At 40.0% G+C, this 26,177-nt stretch overlaps 1 protein-coding gene across 1 annotated transcript in view; it reads right to left on the bottom strand.

Moving 5' to 3' along the window:
• SLC35F1 (solute carrier family 35, member F1) overlaps positions 1-20,077 on the bottom strand; it is a 387,174-nt gene extending 367,097 nt beyond the window's left edge. Inside the window, exon 1 of the mRNA XM_012002353.1 lies at positions 20,013-20,077. The gene's annotated coding sequence lies outside the window, so the exon portion shown is untranslated. The remainder of the gene's footprint in view (positions 1-20,012) is intronic.
• Positions 20,078-26,177: the final 6,100 nt, after the last annotated feature.

The following is a 26,177-nucleotide window of genomic DNA, read 5'->3' as shown; positions in this document are numbered from 1 at the left end:
AAGGGAAAAAAAAAGCACATCTTTTTCCGTTCATTTATCTGTTACAAGTTGATTCCATGTCTTGGTTACTGTGAATAATCTTGTAATGAACATGAGGGTACAGATATCTCTTTGAGATCCCGATTTATTTTTATTTGGATATACAACCATATGTGGGACAGATGGATCACATGGTAGTTATATTTTTCTATGTCAGTTACGCTTCAAAAATGCTGAATAAATAGATAAATAAATGAATAAATAAGCAGGAACAAACGCAGCAAGTATAGACATTCCTAGTATAGATTAAATGTCCCAGATGACCCTCAGTGATAAAAGAAAATGCCATCCTCCATCAGCACTTCAACAGAAAGTACCTACTGCTATCCCCCAACAGTGAATAGAAGACTCATGCTTTTTTTGTTTTTGATCCCTCTAGGTATTAAACAAACAGATATATAAGGAATCAAAAGCAATGAGCACAGAAAGAGTTATTGACCCTTATGTATTTCTCTTCCTCTAAGATACTCATTTTGAAATGAAAAATGGTTTCCTTGCATAGTGCCTCCATGTATTTGGTTATATTGCCATGGCTAATTGACAGCAGGGTATCTCTAATCAGCAAGGTAAAGGCTGCCTTAAAAGAGCACCCACTGTGTGCTCCTAGACTGGCATGAAGACAACCGAGGTCATGCACATTCATTTGCCCATTCTATCTTTCATGCTGTGCTAGGCCATGGGGCTACAGGACCTGAGGAAAAGTGTATGAGGTCCCTCCACCGCTCTGCCCCCACCAGGCAACAAGGATGCAATGACCTGTCCCCACTCCACTTGCTTGGTCCTACCTCTCTGGGCTAATTTAAAAGGAGAACGCTCCTAATTTAACAAAAGAAAGTAATGTGGGGAAAAAAAGCATAACCTTTCACTTATTTAAAAAACCATCTCCTCCCTATTTTTCTCTTCCATCAACTCCACGGTAAGGTGTCCTTGTTGTATTTCTGGTTTATTCCCTTTAGGTCCTTTCTAATTGGTCCTTTTCAGGAAACTATTAGGACAAAAGTATTACTTGGATTCCAACTGAATGAAATTTTTTAGTAACCTTCAGTGTCAGAAAATTTCAAAGATGAATTGAGGATTACGGAAGATCAAGATCCAGAATGGCCACAGAATCTTAGCATACCTTAACTTGCTGTTTAAACATAAAAATATCAGAGGAAGAGCAAGAACCTGAGGAAAATAAATAAATGCAAAAATCATATGCAGTCCTTGGCTCAGGTGAAGTCAGACTCAGATCTGTCTGGGAAATAGAGCTAAGTGCTGCTTTTTCTCAAAATGACACATTTGCATCTACTGATTTTCATTAGGGCTGAAAGGCCTTGGTGGGGTAGTGGAAACACTGCTCCGATTCTGCTCAGAATTCAAGTATAGCTTGGGTAACACCATGAGACACTGTCTCTACAAAATAATACCATTAAATTTTAAAAATTAGCCAAGTGTGGTGATGAGTGCCTGTAGTCCAGCTACTTGAGAAGAAGAAGCAGGAAGATCATTTGAGCTCATGATTTTAAGCCATGATCACGCCACTGCATGCCAGCCTGGGTGACACAGCAGGAGGCTGTCTCTGAAACAAACAAACAAACAAACAAACAAACAAGAATTCAAGCACATACAGGTGTATCTGGTAGAACTTTGGAAGTAAAAAGAATAGACACTGGATTCAGGGAGGACAGAGGAGACTACCTATAAAACAAAATCGTTTTTAGGAGTAGAAGTTGTCTAACGCAGCAAGCCAGGGGCCTGAGGGGAGAGGAGGGGGACAGCATTCAGTAAGCTGGCACTTAAATCTATTCAGACAAAGCTACCTTGTGATGTGCATACATCCCAGGCAGGCAAAGAACTAAGTATGACCTGGCAAAGCCATTCCACTCAACTCTTTCATAGTTTGGACCCAAGAACCCTTGTTCTGGGACCTTCATAGCTAAGAATTACCAAAAAGGAAGAAAATATCTTCCTTCCCACTTCCCAAGAGTTGGCCAAGCTGTCAGGAGCAGGCTGAAGCTTCTCAGGAGCCTTAGTGACTCAGCAGGAATCTTCCCCTCCTGCTGTCAAAATGCCAATCAGGCGGTTAGGTGGGCTGGGGGCAGTGAGCCCTGCACAGAATGCATGAGGAGGCAGCACAGGGGGTTCCTGACTGGCTTGTGAGGTGTGTGAGGCAACTCCTGAAAGTCTGCCAGAAGAGATAAGCTTCTGTTGGAACAAATCAAGGTTTCGAATAGTCAGATTTAGTTATTAATGTCAACATGATTCAGTATGGTAGTATTAACCAAAATCATAAGAGTGACTTTTTTTGGTCCTATGAAACTTATCCAGTTTAATTTTAGTGATATTTACTTACATGTCACATTTCTCAGATGACTTAAGACTGACAGATCAGTAACTAGTACTTAGCAGAGATAAAAACACTTGGGATTTCAACGAATCATCTCCTCTATATTACCCTAGACCCCCCAAAAATAGTAAAGAGGCAGAGAAGTCAAGAAACACTTAAGTTTATTTTTAAGACCTGTTGTCCAAGGCCTGATTTCAGCAGGCTTGTATTTAGTTTTGATGTCATTTTATGCCATAGATGATTGAACTAGTCTCTAAACATGGTGCCATGACCCACAGAGAGAAATTATGCCTCTGACGTATGGTGTGTGGTGGCATAAGGGGAAGGAGGTACACATTGGAAGACAGTATGACCTAACTCTTCTCTTCTAATCAGATCTTTAGGACTGGAGGGTGAAGACAAGTAGAGGGTGTAACATGGAGGCCATGTATGGCCTGAAATTCACAGAGAATTATCCTAAATTTGAGTTCATTTTGAGTTTGAACAGCTCAAAATGGAGAAGTTAGACATTGGGGCCTTGTGTTTTTGCCCAGTGTACTCATAATCTCTAAGGATAAAAGCAGCAGTATTTTTCCAACATAAATCCAATCATTATAATTCTTCTATGTTTTGTTTTTACATCATAGATGTTGAGATACTGGGAGAATTTTTTAGCTCTTCTGAGCTAAAGGCCTGCTGGGTACAGTATCTCTTGATTTATTATCTGTTTATTCAAATAAAAAACCCTGGGGAGAAAAGAACTCTTTTCCTTAAATAAGTGTTTGATTGCTATGCCTTAATTTGGGCAGGAGTTTTTTAGCGGTTGATAATGACAGTAAATTGATCATTAATTTGTTTTGAAAGACGAACTTTTAAATAGTTATTCATTCTAATATGAAGAAGAACTCAATAATAGAAGGCTGCAGCATATGCTTCAATGTTTACCACATAGTCCCTGCAATGTACATCTAACTCTTTGTAGTACACTGCCTTCCTTCCTGATTCTTACGTGTATGAGCACACAAGCAGAAAGCTAATAATCAGCATTATGGAATGAATGCCAATCTTCCATAAGAGTGTGGCAGACTGAAGAATCTGGAGTCAGAGAGTTATTAGGTCAGACTCCAACTCTACTACTTATTTGGAACCCACAAGTAAATTAAAGTCAGTGAAAATGTTTCCTCATTCTCAAAATGAGGATGACAATCACTACCTTATGGGACCTCTGTGAGAATTTAGTGAGATAATGAACTGTAAAGTGTCTGGCATCCATTGTTATGATGCAAACATGTTAGAGTGCAGAAGGTGCTCACATAAAAGGTAATTAATATAAAGCATTTTTCAATGATTATGAAGCAGATAAACTCATATAGTAAAACGGTAACAATAATAAATTGGAACTACTCATTTATTCTTATAGATGCCTACATAAGCCATCAATAAAGGATTCCACGCAAATCCTGCCTTGATATCCAGATTTGAGACATCTTTGTCTGCATATTTTTAAAATACAAAGTTCTTTTTTAAAAGAACTGTATTTTTTTCTAATTAAAATAGCAGGGAATTAGATCCAAATGTCAGACTAAGCCTTTATGCCTATCTACTCCCACCTCGATTTTCTAAAAATATCAAAAATCTGTTTTTAAAAAGAATAAATTCACAACAGTGCTAGATAACAAGAATGGGTGGAATTGATGAACAGAAATTTTATGGATTTCGAGACTGACAAGAATTCAGTCTTTGATGGGGAAAACCACAATCCAGATCACATGGAGGAGAACTCAGTTGCAAAGATGAGAGCAACTCTGAGACACTCAAAATGCAGGGATGATAGACAAGGCAGCAGGAAGAAATACTAGGAAAGTGGGCCAGTAATTGGCTGGGGAACAGTTCAGCGCATCCCACCCTCCCACCTTCTCTAATCCTACCACTAACTACCCAAACCACCAACAGCACTAGCAGAAGCATCCACCCCTGGACCTACACAGCATGTGAGGACAGTAGACTTTAGAGGGACTTGGACTGTCAATGTTCAAAAGAAACAGAAAGTCCCTATCTGCAGAAGAGGAGCATTTAAACACCGCACTCGGCAACACATCCCAGCTCTCCCCCTCCATCAGAGAAGGCAGATCCTAGTAAGCAGAAATGTTATTTAAAGGTGAGTAAGCAAGGAGTCTCAAATACAGCAATGACCACATACAGGAATCATCAAATACTTCAAGAAAACCAGTCCCATAAGAGAGGGCACCAAATTCAATCAAGAGAACCACAAACATCTTTTTGTTCAAACAAGAGAAGGTGACTTTCAAAGAAGTACAGTTGATCCTCATTGTTTGTGGACTCCGTAATTGTGAAGTTGCTTACTTGCTAAAACTTATTTATAACCCCATTTCAATACTCTTGCCACTTTCGTGATCATTCACAGACATACATCTATAGTGGCAAAAAATTTGAGTCACACAACGTGCACGTTCCTAGCTGAGGTCAAACAAAGCAACACCCTGCTTTCTTGTTTTAGCTCTATACTATAAGTAAGTGTCCTTTTTGCGGTCTATTTTAGTACCATGTTTCACATTTTTGTGCATTTTGTTGGTGATTTCACTGTTTAAATGCTCACCCTCCCCTCCACCAAGTATAGTGCTGAAGTGCTGGTCTTGGTTCCTAGGTGCCAAAAGGCTGTGATGCGCTTTAAGAAGAAAATACATATATTAGATAAGCTTCCTTCAGGCATGAGTTATAGCGCTGTTGACTGTGGCTCAATGTTTATGAATCAACAATATATATTAAATAAGCTGTCTTCAACAGAAACACATTTTTAAAGGTTATGTATTGATCAGTTGATGAAAATGTTGTCATCAGTAGCTCACAGGAGCCTAACCCTGTATTTCCCCTAGGAGTAACGATTCTATATTCATGAATTCAGTATTTGCTTACTCACTAATTTGCAGCAACTTTATAGAGCATAACTTCAGTGAATAATAAAAATCAACTGTATAATTAATATAATGTGGATTTAAAAAGCCATTGTATCCAAGACTAGGCTGTATGAGAGTAGAAATCTGTCCAATGGAAAAGAGTGGTAGGTTTTCTTGGTGTAGAATTTGTGCATAAGTTATTTCAGATGGTTACATGGGTAGTTTATTTTATTTATTTATTTATTTATTTATTTATTGAGATGGAGTTTTGCTCTTGTTGCCCAGGCTGGAGTGCAATGGTGTGATCTTAGCTCACTGCAACCTCTGCCTCCCAGGTTCAAGTGATTCTCCTGCCTCAGCAATCAGAGTAGCTGGGATTACAGGCATGCACCACCATGTCCAGCTAATTACGTATTTTTAGTAGAGACGGGGTTTCACCATGTTGGCCAGGCTGGTCTCGAACTCCTGACTTCAGGTGATCCACCTGCCTCGGCCTCCTAAAGTTCTGGGATTACAGGCAAGAGCCGCCATGCCTGGCCAAGTGAGTAGTTTTCACACCATAGGGCTTTATCAGGTTAAACACTGACCTCTGTATGTTACCGTTGAGTGAAACATTAAAAATGTTCATATCTTGACATCTGTTTTGTACAACAATGTCAGAAAAGAGTTTATTTATATGAAACCATTAAATATAATGGTTTGTTTTATTCAGATGTTTGATATTTATATCTTAAACAAATATAATCCTAAAATAATAAATTATGAATTTCATAACTGAGAATTAAATTCCAGCCAAAGCAACTTTGCTTTTATTGAGACCAGAATTCACTTTACAAGTTCCTTTTAAAAATATGTTGTGCAAAGTGAGGTAAACCTATATATGAATTATTGAGGCTTTTTTGTGACTATTAAGTATTTCTAAAAATACATCCTTAATAATTATCATTCTCTTATCATGTATCTCCCCAATACTGTCCTAGAATATCTTTTTAATATGAGTCCCTGCATTTGTTCTAGCTAAAAACACCTTCACCCTATTAACCTGTTTCCATTAGCTTTTCTGTAAGAAATCCTTTCAATCAAGAATGGCTCATGTCAGCCACGCTAAACTGCACCATACTTCTGAGTGCCACAGACTGTCTTTAAAAGAATTGAAAGCTATGGGTCTGATTTACAGGAAGCAGTTAAAAAGTTCAATCCTATCGTAGATACCCAACAACAACTGCTCAGTACAGTTTAAATTTCGGAGATCACCCTTCAGCGGCTCATTCCCTTTGCAGCTCTTTTTCTGTAGTTCATGAATTTCCCTCCACAATGCCTTACTCTGTCAGAGCAAACCCCTGATCAACAGCCAACTTTCCAAATGATTTCCACTTTTGTTATTTCTATTGAATGGAAATCAGTGGTCTACTGATTCCACCTTAATTTGAAACAAAACATAGGTCAGGACAAGCAGAAGCACATCCACCAAAGCAGTGAGCACTGAGCTCTACATTCTCACGCGGGGTCCTAGAAAGTGCACTAGCAGTTTAGAATCTGAATGAAGAATATTCATAAAGTCATGGAGCCCACCACACCCAAGTGTATTTCGCAATTTGTTATCACAAGAGCCCTCTCTGTCTGCTACAATGGCTGCCTGACTGCTGCTCAGCTTCTGGCACTCACCAGTGGGAAGAGAGAGAGCTGGGCAATCAGAGCACAAAAGCAGCTTTCTCTATCCTGCTTTCCATGAAGGCGAAAGAGAGGAAAACATCCCTTTTTTTCTAAAATTTCTCATAAACCAAGGTGCCCAGAGGGCAGTTCTAACCAGTGTTCTGAATAATTTACATGGATTTATATCCTCCACTATTCTTTTTGGGAGGTGATTAATTACTATGGCAACCACTACGTCACAAGAAATCTATGCTCACTCAGAAATATTGTGAGTGTGGTATACCCTCTTAAAAAAATGCTTAAAAGAAAATGGGAGTCCCTTAAGTATGTTGCTTTAAAGACAAATTGCTACTCTAAAACAATACAGTTTGAAGAGCTTCGTAGAGTTTACTTTTGTCACGAGGCAGCAAACAGGAGGGAGAGGAGTTTAAATATAGAATATGGTATGTACTGATAAATTATTAAAGATATAAATATATAAGGCTCATAACTCCAGACATGTCCAAGAGACACTACCAGAGTGAAAAGTACAAGAAAGGAATCAATTCAGTAGAAATAAATGTTTGTATCCTCATCTGTAACATACCTCAATATACATCATATTTATTTCATGAGCATCAGAAGTCTTTGTACAGATTTATGCTTCTAGTTATAAAGCATAAAAAGCAGAAGTCAAACAAGTCGTGAGCTTACCCATACAGTTTTAGAAAAATCAACATAAGAAACTTGTTTTGTTATCACTAGTTTTCTGAGCAGCAATTTCCAAGAAGTCCATCAGGGAGATCTGGGATGGTGCAGGACAGGAGATAGGCCTTGGGGAAACTGCTGGCTCACGGGCCCTGGAATCCCACTCAAATATGTGCGAATGTCTCTTGGGTCAAAGGAGCTTCCTAAAGATTGCATTTGCCAGTCACCTCCAAAGGAAAATGGGAATCAACTTCAGGTTACTCCAAGTTCTGGAAGTCCCACATGGTGTTTTCGTTTCCTGAAAACTTCATATCATCCTTGAAAAGATGTAGTGCGGACAATGCTAATTATACTACAAAGTACATTTCTAGTAATGAAGGATTTTAACGTCTTGGTCACCCAAAAGAAAAGCCTCTATGCTTGAGATTTGGTTTATCTAACATTTTTCATCTTGGATTTGGGTACAGAAAAGTTAATTTATCTGAGATGAGATGACAGACGTTTTAAAAGGTCTTCTTTTTTGCCATCTATGTCAGTATAGTATGATAGTTAAGAGAACAGACACTAAAGCCAAACTGTCTGAATTCAACTCTCAGCTCTACTACTTGATCTGTTACCTTAAATTTCATGTGCCTTGGTTTCCTACTCCTTGAAATATAGATAATGGTCAAAAAAAATTGAAATATATTTCTTAGTCTATTCCTGCTGCTATAACAAAATACCACATTCTGAGTATTTATAAATAGTAGAAACGTATTTCTCACAGTTCAGGAAGCTGGGAAATCCACATTCAAGGTGCCAGCAGATTTCGTGTCTGGTGAGCGCTGCTCTCTGCTTCCAAGATGGTGCATTTTGCTGCGTCCTCACATAGTGGGAGGGCAAAAAAGATGAACACTGTGTCTTCACATGGCAGAAGATATGCAAGGACCAAGCAGCCCTCTGTAACCTCTTTTATAAAGGCATCAATGCCATTGATGAGGGCAGAACTCTCATGGCCTAATCACCTTGCAAAGACCCCACTCTTAATCATCACCTTGGGATTTAAGTTCCAACATAAATTTTGGAGGGATACAAACATTCAAACCACAGCAATGTATTAGGCAACTATAGCGAAAAACAATAAAGGCATTTTCTCACCCTGATCTGGAGGTAACTCTTTATCCATAGATTTTCAAAAATCACTAGCAATAATTAAGCAGCAACTGGCTGCAGTAATTCCTTCAGGAGTCTGTACTGCATGCAGCAAGTCTAAAGACCTCTCTGCAGGCACTTCTGGTACTCCCCACGTCTCCAGAAATCCAGAGTGGATTCCAGAGAAGCCTTGACACACTCCACCCTACCTTCACCTACTCACACAATTAAGTAGATCTACCTGCAAAGTTATAAAAAAAAAAAAAAAAACCCTGTGAGTGATTTGAATGCAGTTGGAAAGTAAAGATTATCACATGATGTGTCAGGAAGTGACTGAATTATAAGAGAATGAACATGACAAGGTTAAATTCACTAGTCAACCATGAGCTTAGAGAGAAATGGGCCATATCACAGTGAAAATAATTCAGTCAACTTGAAGAAAAAATGTCTTTGGGGATTATCAAGATGAACCAGTTGCAGGTTTATCATGCCTGAGATCAGGATCCTTGCAGAACAACCTGTACACTAGATTGTTTTGTATTTGTTTTTGTAACCGCTTTATTGACATATACATTATTCTTTTAATAAAAAGGAGCAACTGGTTTTTTAAAAGGTATTTATTTTTGCAACGCAAGCACGAAGAGACCTAAGTTTTTATATGTTATAGAGGCACAATTATAAGCACAACAAACCCATTCAAACAGAGCCACGTTCAAATAGGGCGTGGTAACCTCCTAGCATCAAAAACAATGAACAACACCGATAATGACAACAGCCAATGTCTACTGAAAACTAACCACAGGCCAGGTGCTTACAATATATTCTCATAGCATCTCCGTGGGGTAGATGCTACTATCTCCATTTGACAGATAAGGGTATAGAGGCTAAAAGGGTAAAAGGTAAAGGACTCAAGTTCAGCTGACCTGACCCAGAACCAATGCCCTTAATCTTGTTCTGTGCCTGTTCCTTCAGAAAATTACACAGGAGAACTCCTGAGTGCTGCATACAATGGATTTTTTTACTCCACAATGATCAGATTCATTCACTTGCTCAGAAGCACTTACTAAGTGCCCACTGCAACAGAAATCTCCACCAGGAACAGCAGTGAGTTACTAAGAGAAATAAGATTGGGCCCTGCCCACCAAGAGCCACAGTCAAGAAGGAAGATAAGACTGGAATACAAACAGTCATATTTCAAGGCAGTCTGTGATCAGCAGTTAGGAAGGATGAAGTGATAACGAGCACTAGGTCACACTATTACCTCTGTAAGACTGCTTTTGCTGTTCAGGCGCCTACTGGGAAGCTAACTTAGCATTAAGGCTTGGAAAAGAGGCCTATCTAGGTCCTGTACTTTGAATCAGAGAAAAAAAATTAAGTACATATTTAAATTCTAGATAGCTTAGGGCTTTCCTTTCAAGAAGCCCAAGGCACTAAAAACAGGGCTCCCACAAAATGAATTCAGCTATAATGCTGTGGAAGAGGAAAGCCCATTTCTACTCCACTTGTTGAATCAACAGATATGAGTCCTGCCTTCTTCTTAGAGGGAAACTGTCTGCAGAATAATGCTAAGAGGAAACAGAGCCAAGAGATGGAGCAAAATGCAGACTCCAGACAACATCCTTTTAGCCCCTGGATCCACTTAACTTGGACTTCCTAAGGACATAAGACAATAAACTGCATGTTTGCTTATCCTAGCTTACGTCAACTTTCTGTCAAAGGGACAAAACAAAATGGTACCAACGAATATCTGCTCTATAGAATGCTGTGTAAGAGCATGGGCTCAGATCCAAATAGGTTCAAGCCCTAACAATGCCACTTGGTATCTATGTGACTTTGGGCAATTTAGCAGACGTCTCTGGCTCAGTATCTTCATCTTTAAAATGGAGATGGTTTGAAAGGATTAAGCAGGATAATAAATGTAAAGAACTTAGCAAAGTGGCTGATACATAGTAATTCCAGGACATCTGAGAGTAACATCACTATTACCATTAATTGTCATTATCACCGTGATGATTAGTTTTATGTGTCAGCTTGGCTAAGCTATGGTTCCCAGCTGTTTGATCAAATATTAGTTTAGATGTTTGCTATGAAGGTATTTTATAGATGTCATTAACATTTAGAATCAGTTAGCTTTAAGTAAAGCAGATAACCCTTGATAATATGAGTGGGTCTCATCCAATCAGTTGAAGGTCTTAAGAGCAAAAACTGAGGTTTTCCAGAGAAGAAATTCAGCCTCAAGACTGTAACATAGAAACCCAGCCTGAGTTTCTAGCCTGCTGGCTTGCCCTACAAATTTGAGACTTGCCATCCTCCACAGTTACAAAAACCAGTTCCTTAAAGTAAATCAATCTCTCTCTCTTTCTCTCTCTCTCTCTATATATATACACATATATATACACATATATATACACACATATATACACACACATATACATATAAATACATACACACATATACAAATGTGAATATATTATACGTACATGTAAATATAGTAGATAGATAGATAGATCCTATTGACACAATTATTACCAAATGCCAGGGATTTGGTCTAAGTCCTGCTGCTCACTACACAAAACGCCAGTCACTGAGACAATGAGTATTGCCAGGGAAGAAGGTTTTATTCTGGGGCTGCAGCTGAGGAGATGGGAGATCAGCCTCAAATCCATCTCCCTGACAAACTAAAATTAGGGGTTTATATAGCGGGGAAGAAATGTAACCACATGTGGGAAAACAGGAATTAGAGAGGGGTAAGAAAGAGGAGTTGGTCAAAAGGAAGCCAGTGGTCAGAAAGGCAATCATGATGGGAGAGGGGTCTTGCATCTCATTGTCCGGATGTGGTGATCTCGTAAGTTTCAGTTCCTTCATACTATCTGGGAGGCCTGATGATTGGTTTTCTGAGAAAGGAATTCAGATAAGACAAATGTGGTTTCTCAAGTTTTTAAGACAGGGAGGGTCAATTTCTATGTTTATTCAATAAAAACTATAAACATCAATTCTATGGGACAACTGGGCCAGTTTCACAATCACCATGACTACCTAGCTGTTCTCCAACCCTTCGTAGTACTGGTGAGACATGATCCATAACTGCAGACCATGTACAGCTCATTGAAGCAAGTTGTTAGCATGCTTGATTAACTTGTGCAACTGCTCTCCAAAAAGCAAAAAATGTCCATACTGTCTTCATCAAAGACCTAAGTCTGGCATCTCACAGTGGACCATATGAACATAGAGCAAACTAGTATCTATGGCTTATATCTGTTATCAACTTCTGGCATACATCCAATTTATGCTTAGAAATTTATCATGGAAAATAACTATTTTGGAGGCCTGGTTCTCATCTCAGAATTATGTATCAAACTGTTTCCCTAAGGATCAATTTTTTTTTCAAGGAATTAAGTTACTTTGTTTTCACCAATTGATTTGGAGGGGATTTGTTTGTTTTTAAGCAATGCATAAAGAAAACTAATTGGCCCTTCCCTAAGTAAATAGGTATTGATGTGTAAAATTATAAGCCAAGGCTCTGGGTACAGAAATTGATTCAGAATGAGGAAGCTAAAAGCAACACATTATCTCCAGTGATGCAGAGAGATTTCCTCCACGTTCAGCATGAAGCAGTGTCTACCCGCAATCTCTTTCCTCCATCCACACTCTGTGAATGGCAGTTCTATATTCATTCTCATTTATTTCCCATTTTCCACGGGGCCAGGTTCTGAGCTAAGCACTTCTTTTTTTTTTTCTTGATTCACTTTCCCACAATTCCCTTTTCTACTCAGAAAACACTCACAAAGCAGCATGTTTCTGGAATGGAAGGATGAAAGGTACATATTTTGGATGAAATGGGAGTAGAAGGAAACCCTGCCAAATGCCTTTTAAAAGCTGCAACACCTGCTGACTAAAATTAGCTGCTTACACAGCTCAAGGAAAGAATCTGTTCTTTTCTTTCAAACTCTGGCTTGAGAAATCTATCTCCATGAATCAGTTCATCAGCTATTGATTAGCTTCTCTAATTAGCTCCTCTAATGGCTGCAATAGAAAATACAAGGCTGCTTTGTAGGCAACAAATGGAGGGAACCCAACCCAGCATGTGTCTATGCCCCGGCAGAAATTTTAATCCCAGAACTCAAAACTTGGTGGAAGGACATCCATCCCATCACCTTTCATTCACTCATTCAACAAATATTTGTTGACTACAATATCTACCATACGGCAGGCACTGTTCTAAGTGATTAGAAAAACAAACATAAGTCCCTGCCCTAAAAGATGTACACCTACTTTCATCAGCTTCCAGGTGTGTCTCTGCAGAATGTTCTCACTGCAAAGGCACAGGTCTTTGAAGCCCCTGCTCCCAGCATCTCCCAGGGATACGACTCCTTCTCTCCGTGCCCTGTGAGGTCAACACACCTTCCCTCCTCTTCCTCGTAGCCAAAAATAAGCACACCTTCTACTTAGCAGTTTTGTCTTGATTTTTACTTCTGCTTCTTCCAGGATCAAAGATTATTAGAAATGTGATGCCTACATAATAACTACAAGTCCCACTACCAAAGAATAAAAGGATAACACCATAGTTACACTTCGCAATTTTCATGTGAATCTCAACTCTCAGACCATGAAGGAGCTCAGAAAGACTCTCTTCTTCTGCCTTCATTCTTGTGTTTCTTCCTTACACATGCATTATGCTAAATATTAATCGTTATAATGACTAATATGTTTCAGGCATGGTGCCAAGAACTATAAATATATTACCATCTTTAATCCTCTTCAGTATAATTATGAGGTAGGTATTCTTACTGTAATTTCACAGATGATGGAACTAAAGCTCAGTGAGTTTAGATAACTTGTCTGAGGTCAGGAGGTTGGTACACCAAATGAAATCAAACATTGACCAGCATCAAACTCGATTCACCTTTCTTTTATGCAGTAATTACCAAAACCCCATGGTTTCAAAAAGGGTAGTTAGAATGTAACTACAGAGTACCTCATAACTCTCCATTTCTCCTCTGCAACTGTCTCCTACCTGGGCTCCCCTACTCAAATTCACTGTTTATACTGCAGGCAGCCAGATCTTATGAACACATCAGTCATGATACTCTTCTGCGTAGTGTCTCCAACGCTGCTCAGTGCTCTTAAGACAAAATACACAACTTAAACTTCCAAAGCCCTGTGTGATCTGACCCCTACCTACTCCTCCAGCCTCTGACATCTTTTCCTCTTATATATGGCTGCAGCCATCTGAACCTGTTTCATTTCCCAGAATTCATCACATATTCACCCACTCACAGGCTTCTGATGTATTGTTTCCTCTGCCTAAAACACTATTCTCTATAACCCCCACCCCATCACATATGTGCACATGCGCGTGCACACACACACACACACACACACTCCTCTTTTAATTCTGGCTATGTCCTCTTTTCCTAGTTGTCAGCATAGCTGTCTGTATCACTCCATTCTCATGCTGCTATGAAGAAATACTCAAGACTGGGTAATTTACAAAGAAAAGAGGTTTAATTGACAAGCAGTTCCCAAGGCTGAAGAAGTCTCAGGAAACTTATAATTATGGTAGAAAGCATCTCTTCACAGGGCAGCAGGAGAGAGAATGAGTGCAAGCAGAGGAAATGCTAGATGCTTATAAAACCATCATATCTCATGAGACTCACTCATTATCATGAGAACAGCATGGCAGAAACCACCCTCATGATTCAATTACCTCCAGCTGGTTCCACCCTTGACATGTGGGGATTATAGGGATTACAATTCAAGATGAGATTTGGGTGGAGACACAGAGCCAAACCATATCACTGTCATATGCTTAGATGCCTTCCCCAACTCCTTTTATTGAGTGCTCCCATGGTTTTCTATTATACTGTGTGAGATCTTTCATATACCCAATGCCAGCACCAGCCTGGGCAAAGCAGGCTCAGACGAAATGCTTATCAAATAAATAAATGGATGACAACATGGAGTGGGGGCTTTTCACCCAGTACTTCAAGCTCCTCAATATATTTGTCTAATCCGACCTGATTTGGATTATCAAAGGTGCCACAGACTGGTATGGATACACAGACCAGTATGGATGACATCTACCATAGAGTCCATTCTCTCTACCCTCAGCGGAACCACATCTTGGGCAAACCACCCTGCACATCACACACTCGAGCAAACCTGCCCCTGCTCTTCCTTGACAGATGTGTCCAGACTGAAAGAAATGAAAAGGTCCTGAATGGTATTCAAAGGTCATCAGTCTCAGGCCAGAGTAAAAGAGGTGTATATTAGTTAGGGATGCTTTCAGCTGCAAGTTAAACCTCAACTAAACCTGGCTTAAAGAGAATATTAATTATCCCACATAATGACAGTCCAGTCAAGCTTCAAGCATGTAGCACTGCAATCAGTTGCTAAATAACATCTCCAAGGACCCAGCTGGTTTCCTTCTGTCCACTCTGCTGTCTTTAGCATTAGTAACATCCTACTGCTGGTTTCCTTCATGGTCATAAAGTGGCTACTGTTAGCAGCTGGTAGCAGAATGGCTTTATCAAATTCAGCAAGAGAAAGAGACAGCTCCTTCCCCATCTAAATGCAAGTCCTTTATCTTCAATCTGGTTTTACCAACCTGGGACCTTTGCCCACCCCAAGACCAACAACAATCTCCATGCCCCGGACTCCAGACAAATGCCATAAACTAATTGGCTTAGATTAAATATCTGAGGTAAGATGGATATACTAGATGAAAAACCAATGCAAGACTCTGGGGAACAAAATCCCAAATGTCAACGATAGAAGGGAGAGAACACACTTATTTCTATGTGACACAATTACGTTTTTCTCTTTCTGAGGTGGCTTCTGAAGACGTCACATGTAAATACTCTATATTCCTTTTGAACGTGTGGTTGAATTTCTTCTTGCTGACGCTAGCTTCTCTTCAAGTTAATCATCTTCTTCTGCAGACATGCTTATGTTGAGTCAGCATTTAACATTTAGAGGCTTATTGCTTACAGCAGCTATAGAAACTGCTTCACCTACCCCTGCACAGAGGCAATACAAATGATATCAAAAATGTAAGCCAAATGACTTCATTATTCTTTTTTATGTAGGCAGATTCTTGATAATATTATAAAGCAAGTTTCTATCACTTCACACTGGATAAAATACCCTGCTTTAGTGAAGCAACATATACTAGAGAGAGGAAAAGAAAGCTTGTCACAGTAAACAACCTTCCGGCATTGCCCTGCTCCTCAAGGTGCTACATTTGTGTTTTCTGGAGCAGGAATTTAAAAGCCAACTAGGTTAACTGACACTTTAAATATATATACACACATATGTATATATACACATATATGGAATAGAATGGAATTGACATACATATATACACATACATATATGTGTACATATATAATATACACATACATATGTATATATACACATATACATTACATATACACATGTGTGTATACATATGTATACACACATGTGTGTATGTGTATATATGTACACACGTGCGTTATGTGTATGTGTATATATACCTGTGTATGTATGTACATATATGTATTTGTATATATGTATGTCAATTTCCATTCTAGTCATATATGTGTATATATACATATACGTGTGCATATATGTATGTGTATATATGTATGTCAATTTCCATTCTATTCCTATATGTGTGTGTGTATATACGTGTGTGTGTGTGTGTGTGTATATACACATATGTATGTCAAATTCCATTCTATTCCAGTACAGAAAACCTGTCAAGTTAAACCGAGCCCGCTTTTGCAAGGTTATCCCAATATACTGAGGTATCTAATAATTCCTTCTTTGGAGCTTAGCTTTAGTACACAAGACGTTTAACTTCTAAACTCTCTGCATCGGCTGTCTGCCTCTAGGCCACAAGCACATACAGAATGAGTGCTGAAATGGCTGGGCTGTAATTTTATTCTGAGGTGCCAGCACATTAAGAAGAAAGACTATACATATGCTTTAGAAATAAACTTCATCTGATTTGTCAGAAGGACTTTAGGCTGTATTGTCATGTATAATCATGGATTTTAAGAGTTAGCAGGTATTTAGAAACCATGTATTTCAGATAACTTGTCAAAATTTGCATAGCTCTTGCACAGATATATTCTCAAACATTTATTGACCAGTGTGCCTCTGAAAATCTGGTGAAATGATGTTTGATTTCATTGGTGGAGGGTCCTGAACATATTTCAAAGATAGCAAAGATGATCTCTAAGCTCTCCATGCTTAGGTGTTCCTCTCCGCTAGCTCAAAATTGTTTCCAACTCTCTAGTGATACAATCTGCTCCCCTGTAAAACTCCAACTTCATGGTCATAAAGTGGCTGCTGGTAACACAGAAAGATGCTTAGGGATGCTTTCAGCTGCAAGTTAAACAAATCCCAACTAAACTTGGCTCAAAGAGGATACTAATTATCCCACATAATGAAAGTCCGGTGATAGGACAAGTTCTAAGCATGTTGCACTGCAGTCAGACCTGTCCTAATGTCCAATGTCCCATGTTCTAAAGATGCCTTCAAGTAATGCTCCCATCCTGCTCTGTGACTGATTTCAGCTCTTAAAGGGAAAGCAATCAAGTTGATTACTAAAATAATAACTGATTAACGAAATTAAAATATACTTAACGATATAGCAAAATTGAACTTGTACTCCATGAATATATACAAATAAAAATATATGTATACTTGAGATCAGGGACCTAACCTTATACTTGTTTGCATCTGCTAACCACATTTAGGACTACACTGTCCTTAAAGTAACATGCAAATGATATAAATCTAATTTTGTTTAATTTTCCCAGGGTGATGAATATAAAGAAGAAATTTAAGGCAGATTAATATCTAACTGGTAGAACTTGTTTAGGAACATATTTATGAATGACAATAAGAAAATGTTGTTCTCCCTTCTCCTTGCTTACTCTGAGCTGGGACTACCTAACTACCATACAACTCTCTTAGCTTGTCTTCCCCAGCCTACCCTAAGCACACCACTAATTGATTAAACAAGTGTTATCTCCTCCAACCACTCTTGGTAGTGGAATATACCAGGCAATGGAAATTTCTTTTAGAAAAAAAGTACTTTGTAGACTCTGGCCTTTACATGCTTGCTCAATAGCAACTAAAAAGGAAGAGAATCCTTGGATCTTAAATCTAATGAACAGCTTTCTAGCTGTGACAATAAAGATGACAATTTGGCAAAGAAATATTTTTTTGTTGTTGTCTTAATTCACCAAGCCAAGGCTTAATCAATTGCAAGTCCAGTACACCAGTTTACTCTACCTACATTCCCATTTACATTTTTTCATAATCACTATTTTCTTTGACAATTGATATCCAAAATGAACAATCTCACACCCATTGCTACAAATGCATTAAAATGGTGTTTTTCTTCTGTCATTGTGGAAGGCATGTTTTCAGGTTGCAATTAACTTTGGGGCCAGGAAAGTAATAATTAGGGTCTCTTTGCATTGGACACAAATGAGTTCATTTATCAGTCTAAGAGTTGCAAATGATCAATTTTCTAAAACCAGTGCAAGCAAGCACCTCATTGCCTATACTTCTTTAGGCTTGAAACCGCCCAGCTTTCACTAAGGAAGGTCAATCCAAAAGGCATGTATCCCATTAGGGGCAGGAAATAGATGGGAAGCAACAAGGAGAAATTTTTTATATAAAATAGAAGAATTTTGCCTGAAAGGCACTACATTCACACAAACTGTTAGAACGGGTAAAAAAGAGTAAAATCTGAAATCCAAGCCACAGTACTTATTGTCACCTGGAATTGAAGTGTTATAACGAAGCCATATATGGCTCAGGGACATGGGGGGAAACCCCTTATGGGGTGACTGTTCTACAGGTGCATTCACACTTCCAAATATAGCTAGCTCATGGGTAATTCTACACCGAATGCTTCTATTTTTCTTAGGTGGTATCAATTCAGTGTGACTCCAAAATAGAAATGAAGCACTTTAAAAATGAATCATTCTTCTTGAACTAACTCTTGAGCTCTTCCTCCCAAAAAACATGGTAAAAAAAAAGTTGGGGGGCTATCATCAATTAAGTGGAAGACTATCCTCTACCTATCCGTCTAAGTGTGTGTGTATATGTGTGTGTGTGTCAAAGAGAAATAGAGCAAGGCACAAAAGGAGGTTCAGATAGACGGACAAAGACTCATTACAAATAATATTTCATATACATTATTTGAGAAATAACATATATAATATATATAATATTTATATTATAAATTTAAATATTTATATATCCCCCACGAATATTCAGAAAGGAAATATAGGACACAAAAGGTCACAATATCATGGATCGATGATCTTCATCTGTCTATTTTATCTGCGAACTTATATTTCCGGAGACAGTTATGACCCCAGACTTTATAATGCAATCTAGAGGCAGCATTTAAGGGTGGCTGGAGGGGCTTCGGTTACCCAGTCTTTTCATTAGCAGATGGATCAGTACGAGTAAACATACTCTTTGTAAATCCTGCGCTGTGTTCTTGATAGGCAAACACAATTTCAAGACAACCCCCCCTGACCCAGCTGCCACTCAATGGGTTCTCTAACTCCTCCCATCTAGCAATCTTGGAGCCATCTCTGAATGAAATAACCAGAACATGAATTTCATTCCAGCACTCACTGGGAGGTGGTCGTTTTTGTTTGGTTGGTTGTGACGTTTCAGACTTTCTCCGCAAGTAGTTAAAAACTGACTTGCACTAGTTCCAAGGACAGATTATCTCCTGTTGGATGGGCTTGAAGGCCGTTCCCCGAGCTTGGCAGTTGTAGAGGAAAAACGGTTAATTTCGCGAAGCTGCAAAGGTCCTTTCCAGCTCTGACCCCACACAAGCTCGCGGAACACTTGCCCCCGTCCCGTCCTCTGTCGTCTGAGCGCCCCTTCCCTGCCTCCTGGCGCCCTCTTTTCCAGTCACCACCCAGCCCCGAGGCTCGCGCACGCCCTCCCCGTCCACCCACGTTCCGAGGGTCTACGGGGCTATCTCTGGAGGGCAGGGCCCCTCTCTAAGAGCGCAGTGTTTCCCCGGCCTGCAGCAGGATCCAGATAGGGACAGAGACTCCAGCCAGCCCCAGGAACCCGGCATCACAAAGAGCTCCACTGAGCCCGCTGGCATCTGGGCTTCCCCTCATTAGCACATTAAAGCGGCTCTGTCCCTTCCCTCTGAGCCGCTCTGTCCATCCCGCTGCCTGCCTCTGTGGAGCCTTTTAGGCCCACGCTCGTTTTGTAATCTCCCCAGTTCAAGAGGCACTAACCCTTTCCTGAAGCCTGTCAAACTCTCTTTCAGGAACCACAGGTACCGCGGAGCTCCTGGACTGAGAGGCACAATTAGACAGCAGAACATATGCCAGTGCTGAAATCGCCTTCCCAAGAGGAGGCTTGCTATATACTTTCCACAAATACATAGATTTATAGTTTTATTAAATATATATACATTTATACTTTCTATTATATATATTTATAATTTAAATGCACATATATATAAACAAACACAAATACATTGAAGTAAACAGCCCAGTGCCCTAGTTCATAGATCGGTGGGTTTCACTTCAGACCCTGACTGACAAGGCTCATGACAACAACGACAGGGGCAGAGTAGGCACTGTGCATCAAAGTCACTGCGAGCCGAGGAAGCCAGTCAGCATTTATCACAGGCCGGATGACAGCGCAAAGCTGCGAATACCCAGGCTCTGCTTTTAATTTTGTGACCAGGATAACAATTACATGGTGCTTGGCAGCTTTCCAAGCCCTCTCCCAGATGTTACTGCATGTAAAAAATCTCAAACATCCAATGGGAAATGAAAAACTAGGATTATTTTAACCAGTTTACAAATCAGAGAATTGAAACCCCCAAAAGTTAAGTTGTTTTCCTGAAACAAAACATACAACACAGGCTAAAGGGGACACCATCACTCCAGTGGCCCAGGCGCAAAACCTGGAAGTGATTGCTAAGTCACATCTCATTGCCAGGTGTGATGGCTCATGGCTGTAATTCCAATACTCTGGGAGTCCAAGGTCGGAACATCACGTGAACCCAGTCCAAGACCAGCCTGGGGAACATAGCAAGACCAACATCTCTACCAAAAAAAATTAAAGATTAGCCCAGCATGGTGGTGTACACCCGTAGTCTTACCTACTCGGGAGGCTGAGGCAGGAAGATCACTTGAGCCCAGGAGTTTGAGGCTGCAGTGAGCTATGATCACACCACTGCACTCCAGCCTGGGTGATGGTGTGACACTTTGTCTCTTAAAAAAATATATTTTAAAATTATCTTAATTCCCTCTTCTCTCTCTCTCTCATACCCCACTCCCCAATGCAATCAGAACCCAAATCCTACTGAGCCCCCTCAAATATGCACTGCCCCACTATCCTCACTTACATGATGATGGTTCTGGCTTCTTGGGCACAGATCTGAGTTCATCTTTTCCAAGGCAGCAGATTCTAAACAGCAGTAGCTTCTTTCTGCTCATCACATCCCATACTGAATCCCCACCACAAATGTCATATTTACGCGTAACACTTCTTTAGTATATTTCCTTTCTTACTCTTCAAAATGAGTGTTTCCCACTTCTCTTTGTACAACCATCCTACACACCTCCCCCACCAACTAGCATCTTCGTTCACTATTGATAGCCTTGCCTCAGAGTTCACAGAGAAAGATAAGCCACCAGAGAGGAACTGCCTATTATTCCCACCACAAAATCATGGAATCTACTAAATTATCTTCATTTACGCCCCCCATTCTCAGCGTCTCCTCTGTATTATGGACAGTGTCCTGGTCCTCTCAAAGACTAGCTCCTCCCCACCATGCTTTGAATTCTACCATCTGAGCCTTCTCAAGGTTTCCTCCTTCCTTCATCCCATTCCTCCCTGCGATTTTTCCCTCTTCACTACATCATTCTCATCAGCACACAGACCTGTTGTATCATCTCTTCTATTAAAAGACTTTCCCTACACTCTATTCCTTGTTAGGACAACATTTCTCAAAAGTCATATTCTGAACACCTCCACCTCACATTCCCTCCCAGACCATTCCATCCACGTTTCCATCTGCACCACTCCTCTGACCCTGTGGTTGTCACAGCCCCAGGGCTCCCTGTGTTGCCAAACCACTGGTCATTTCTCTGCCCTTTCCTCAATTACTCTCAGCACAGTGGACTGCTTATTGCCTCCTTCTGGAAATGCCTTCTTCTCTTGGCTTCTGGACACCATACTCTCCTGGTTTCCTTCCTACTTCAGATCCTGCCTTCTCCAGTTCCTTTGCTGAGTCCTTCCTCTGTGTTTGACTCTGAGGGTTAGTGTGCCCCCCATATTGCTCTTGGTACCCCTCTTTCCCTCTATCTACATATGCATCCAGGACTTACGATCCTCAAATCCAAATTCCAAGCTCTGACTTCTCCCCAGAATTCCACACTCCAGCTTTCTTTTGACCTTTCCACTATACCTCTCTAACTTTACTTGCCAAAATAAACTCTTTAATTTCTACCAGCAAACATGTTCCTCTCCAAGTCTTTTTCACCTTAGAAAATGGCACCATCACTCACCCAATTGCTCAAGCCCAAAAAACTGGAAGTGTTTCTTTATTCCTGTCCCTCAGCTGCCCCATCAAATCACTCGTCCAGTCCTGTGTACTCCACCTCCCAGTGCAAACCACTCCAGATTACAACCACTTGTCTCCACTTCTGTTGCTACAGGCCAGCCAGCTTCCAACATCTCTTTCATCCAGTAGCTATGTACTTCTCCCGCAATCCGTTCTCCAACAGCAGCCAGAGTGGTCTTTTCAAAACATTAGCCAGACAACTCCTCTGCTTAAAATCTTCCACTTGTTCCCCAGCCCATTTAGAACTGACACCTGCCTCCCTCTCTGATCTCCTCACTTACGCTCTCCTGTTTCCTGCTCTCCAGCCTCCCTTTCTTTCACATCATTATGCAGGCTTGTTTCATCTTAGCATCTCTGCCTGGAATGACCTTCCCCAAGAACCTCCAATGGCCATTTCCTTTTGGCCATTCTAATCTTAGCTTCAGTGTCATCAGAAGAGAGAGAGAGGACTGACCAGCCAAATTAAAGTACTCCCTCTTCCCTCTCTGTCACATCACCCCACTTTGATTCTCTGCGTATTATTTGCCACTGTTGGATACCTTTTTCATGTTTTCATTGCCTGCCTCTCTAGTAGAATGTAGTCTCCATGAGAGTGGAGGTCTTTTCTCTTTTGTTTCCCAAAGTATCCCTAACAGCTAGATTGTGCCTCTCACCTGACTCGGTAATTCTTTGTTAAATGGCTGAGGGGCTCCTGGTCTGTGCTCCTCAGAGCTTGAGATGAAGCTGTATCAGTGGTCTGGCCACTCATGTTGGGACCCCAGGCAACCCTGACCTACCTTCCTGTCACCCAAACACAGAATGTGACCTCCTTAACTGTGTGATCTCTGAAAAGTCATACTCCCCACTTACTGCCCATTCTACAGACCTGGGCTGCTGCTCTGTACTCCTCACTTCTAAATAGTTTCCCTGCCTCACATTCCAGGGCATCCCTTTAAGGCAAGGTGCCCCAGCTGAAGACCAGGCCATTTTGCTGGGGCCTTGATACTTAATGTAACTACTGTCAGCCTTACTCTACTGCTTCCACATCATCACCTTATAGGTATAGATTTTCAGCGTGATGACTAGTACCAACCTGATGCCCCCACAATGAGGAACACCCCCCACCAATCCATGATTAGATGCACTCCCAGAATCCAAATTCACTCTTACTTCCACTGGGATATCTGGCTGGCACCAGTGCTTCTCAAACATTCTGTCATAAAATATCCATTTTTTAACAATTCATTGAAGACAATACTTTTATGAAATACAATAAAAATCAATTAAGAGAAAAAAATGAAATGAAAAAAACAAAAACCAAAATACAAGACCCAATTCTTTAATATTAGGACAAAAAAACATAAAAGTGCTCTGTTAAACTGCTATAGCTATTTCTAAACGCTTACTTCCAATTTCTGTTCTCATGACAGTCTGGCCACACAGTCTATAGTCCGGCAGGAGTCCATAGCCCACAGTCTGAATAGCTGGCTGCTGTCCTCCCAGCAGCCTCTAGCTCACTCAGCACCCTAGGCCCCGGAGAGCAGATCTCTGTCCTGTAGTGGCTTTCAATAACCTTTCAAGAAACAAGTATTAAATACCCACTATTTGACAAGCACTGCTGAGTGCCTTCTCAAAAATAATCAAATCTTCTTTTACCTGACCTGGTCCAGATTCTGTTCAAATCAGAGCACTTCCCTCTCCATCCTGGCTGCCTCCACCCCACTTAGACTCACCTTTCTTCCCCTCTAAATGACTGCAGTAGCCTCCTAACTGATCCCCAAACTCTGGTCCTTTCCTTCTCCTTTGTCCTATAGATTTTCCCACAGAGTATCGTATTTGGGCACCTCTCTGATCATGTCATTTCTCTACTTAGTAACCTAAAATAACCTAGTAAGTCTAACTGCTTATTAGAGCATCTAAGACTTTCCATTATCTGATCTCATCCTACAATCTAGCCTTAATTCCCTTTTCTTCCCTTTATATTGACGCATCCTACAATATTGTCAAACTAGACACTTAATTCTCCCCCAATCTCTTACTTCCATGAATGGCTCATCCTGTCTCACCTCCCCCTCCCTGTACATATTCCTTTCCTGCCCATCTTTCATTGCCAAGGACAAATGCCATCCCTGATCCCTCCTGACCTTTCTCCAGCCTAGCATGGTCTCTCCTTCCTCTGTGGTTTTATAAAAGCACTTAGCTGTATCACCACATAAATTTGTTTCCTTATCTAGAAAGGGAAGAAAAGGCTAATCTTTGTTATTAGAAGAATAACATACAATATAATGTTTTATAATATAAAGTATATGCCTTATAAGGTAAAATTTGAGAGCTTGAGTCATTGTCTAAATGCTAACTTTAACTCAAACATCTCAAACACTCTCATTAGGTTGTATCAAATTATATATAAAAGTCCAGTCCTTCCACCAACTCCTTGTTATGCTCTTGCATATTTTAAATTTCTCTGTCTGCAATGCACAAACATGTCCCCAAGCCCCCACAAAGTTGCCTATGCACTGTCAGCACATTAGTATTTTCAGAAAATTCTATTTTCTTGAGTTATATGGCAAGGACCTTCATAGGTTCACCCTGAACAGAAGAATGGGATTCAAATCTGTTCTCCTTTTCCTTCTAGCATTCTGAGGCTGGATGAACATTAATAGCTGTTTCTTTTTTAAAAATATTTAAGCCCTAAGTGAAACAAACTCAATGGTATTCATTAAAAAAGGTCTGCTTCTCGAATCTATGTAGACGTTGAGTAATTTTATCATGTTTCAGTCTTCTATCTGGGCAGTTTTCCTAAAAGTGAAACAACTAATTTATGGGGATTTTTTGTCAGATCAGCTTGAAAACATCATTTTTGAAACTATATCATTTTAAGAGGTATATGTTATCTTTATTTCTATTTTATTTAAATTGCCCCCTTGATGGGCTATATTGAAAGGGCAATAACAGAAACTCCACCAATGGCACCCAGAGGCCATACCAGCCATTGTGATCCAGCAGTGCCCAACATATAATAGTCACTCAATAAACACTCATTGAATAAAATTCTCCCTGGATGAATGAATCAATGAATGAGAGAAGGAGATCTATCTTACAGGACAGATCAGAGTACTTTGTGCTTTCTCAGAGTCAGGTATGATCACAAATTGTAGCCCTGTCACTCTAAATCTGTATATAATTAGTATGATTTGGTTTTAAAAATCTATTCAATGTTTGTTCAGTTATAGTAGGTTTCTCTAATTATTTTTTTAAAATGGAATGTATTAGGAATTGGTGGCTTATGATCTCGGAACTTGCAAAACTATGTTTAAGGGCTTGTTTTTTAATCCTCAGAAGGTCACATAGTAAATATTCTTGAGACAAAGTTTAGAATTTAAATTCAATAGAATCTCTCTCAATGTCCAAGTTTCCTACTTGGAAACTTGGAAGCAAGCCTTTATGTAGGCTTGCTTCAAATTCTTCTGTGTATATCCTTAATGCTCTTTGGTTTATATTTCAAAAGGGTTTCAGAAATTTGAAAATAAATCTGAAGAAAATAAATCTAAATATAAGTTGGAAATCAGTTCATTCTAAATCAAATGAATGGATGAGTCAGAATATACACATGTATATATGTGTGTGTATATATATATGCAGATAGAGAGAGAGAGAGAGAGAGAGAGAGAGAGAGAGAGAGAGAGATTGTTTTTGTTTTTGTTTTTTGGGGGATTTTTTTGAGATGAAGTTTCACTCTGTTGCCCAGGCTGGAATGCAGTGGCATGATCTCGGCTCACTGCAACATCTGCCTCCTGGGTTCAAGTGGTTCTCGTGCCTCAGCCTCCCAAGTAGTTGGGAC

The sequence above is a fragment of the Mandrillus leucophaeus genome, unplaced genomic scaffold, assembly GCF_000951045.1.
Source record: "Mandrillus leucophaeus isolate KB7577 unplaced genomic scaffold, Mleu.le_1.0 Scaffold683, whole genome shotgun sequence".
Lineage (NCBI taxonomy): Eukaryota > Metazoa > Chordata > Mammalia > Primates > Cercopithecidae > Mandrillus > Mandrillus leucophaeus.
The sequence above is the reverse complement of the archived record's forward strand: the minus strand, read 5'-3'. Positions and strand labels throughout refer to the sequence as shown.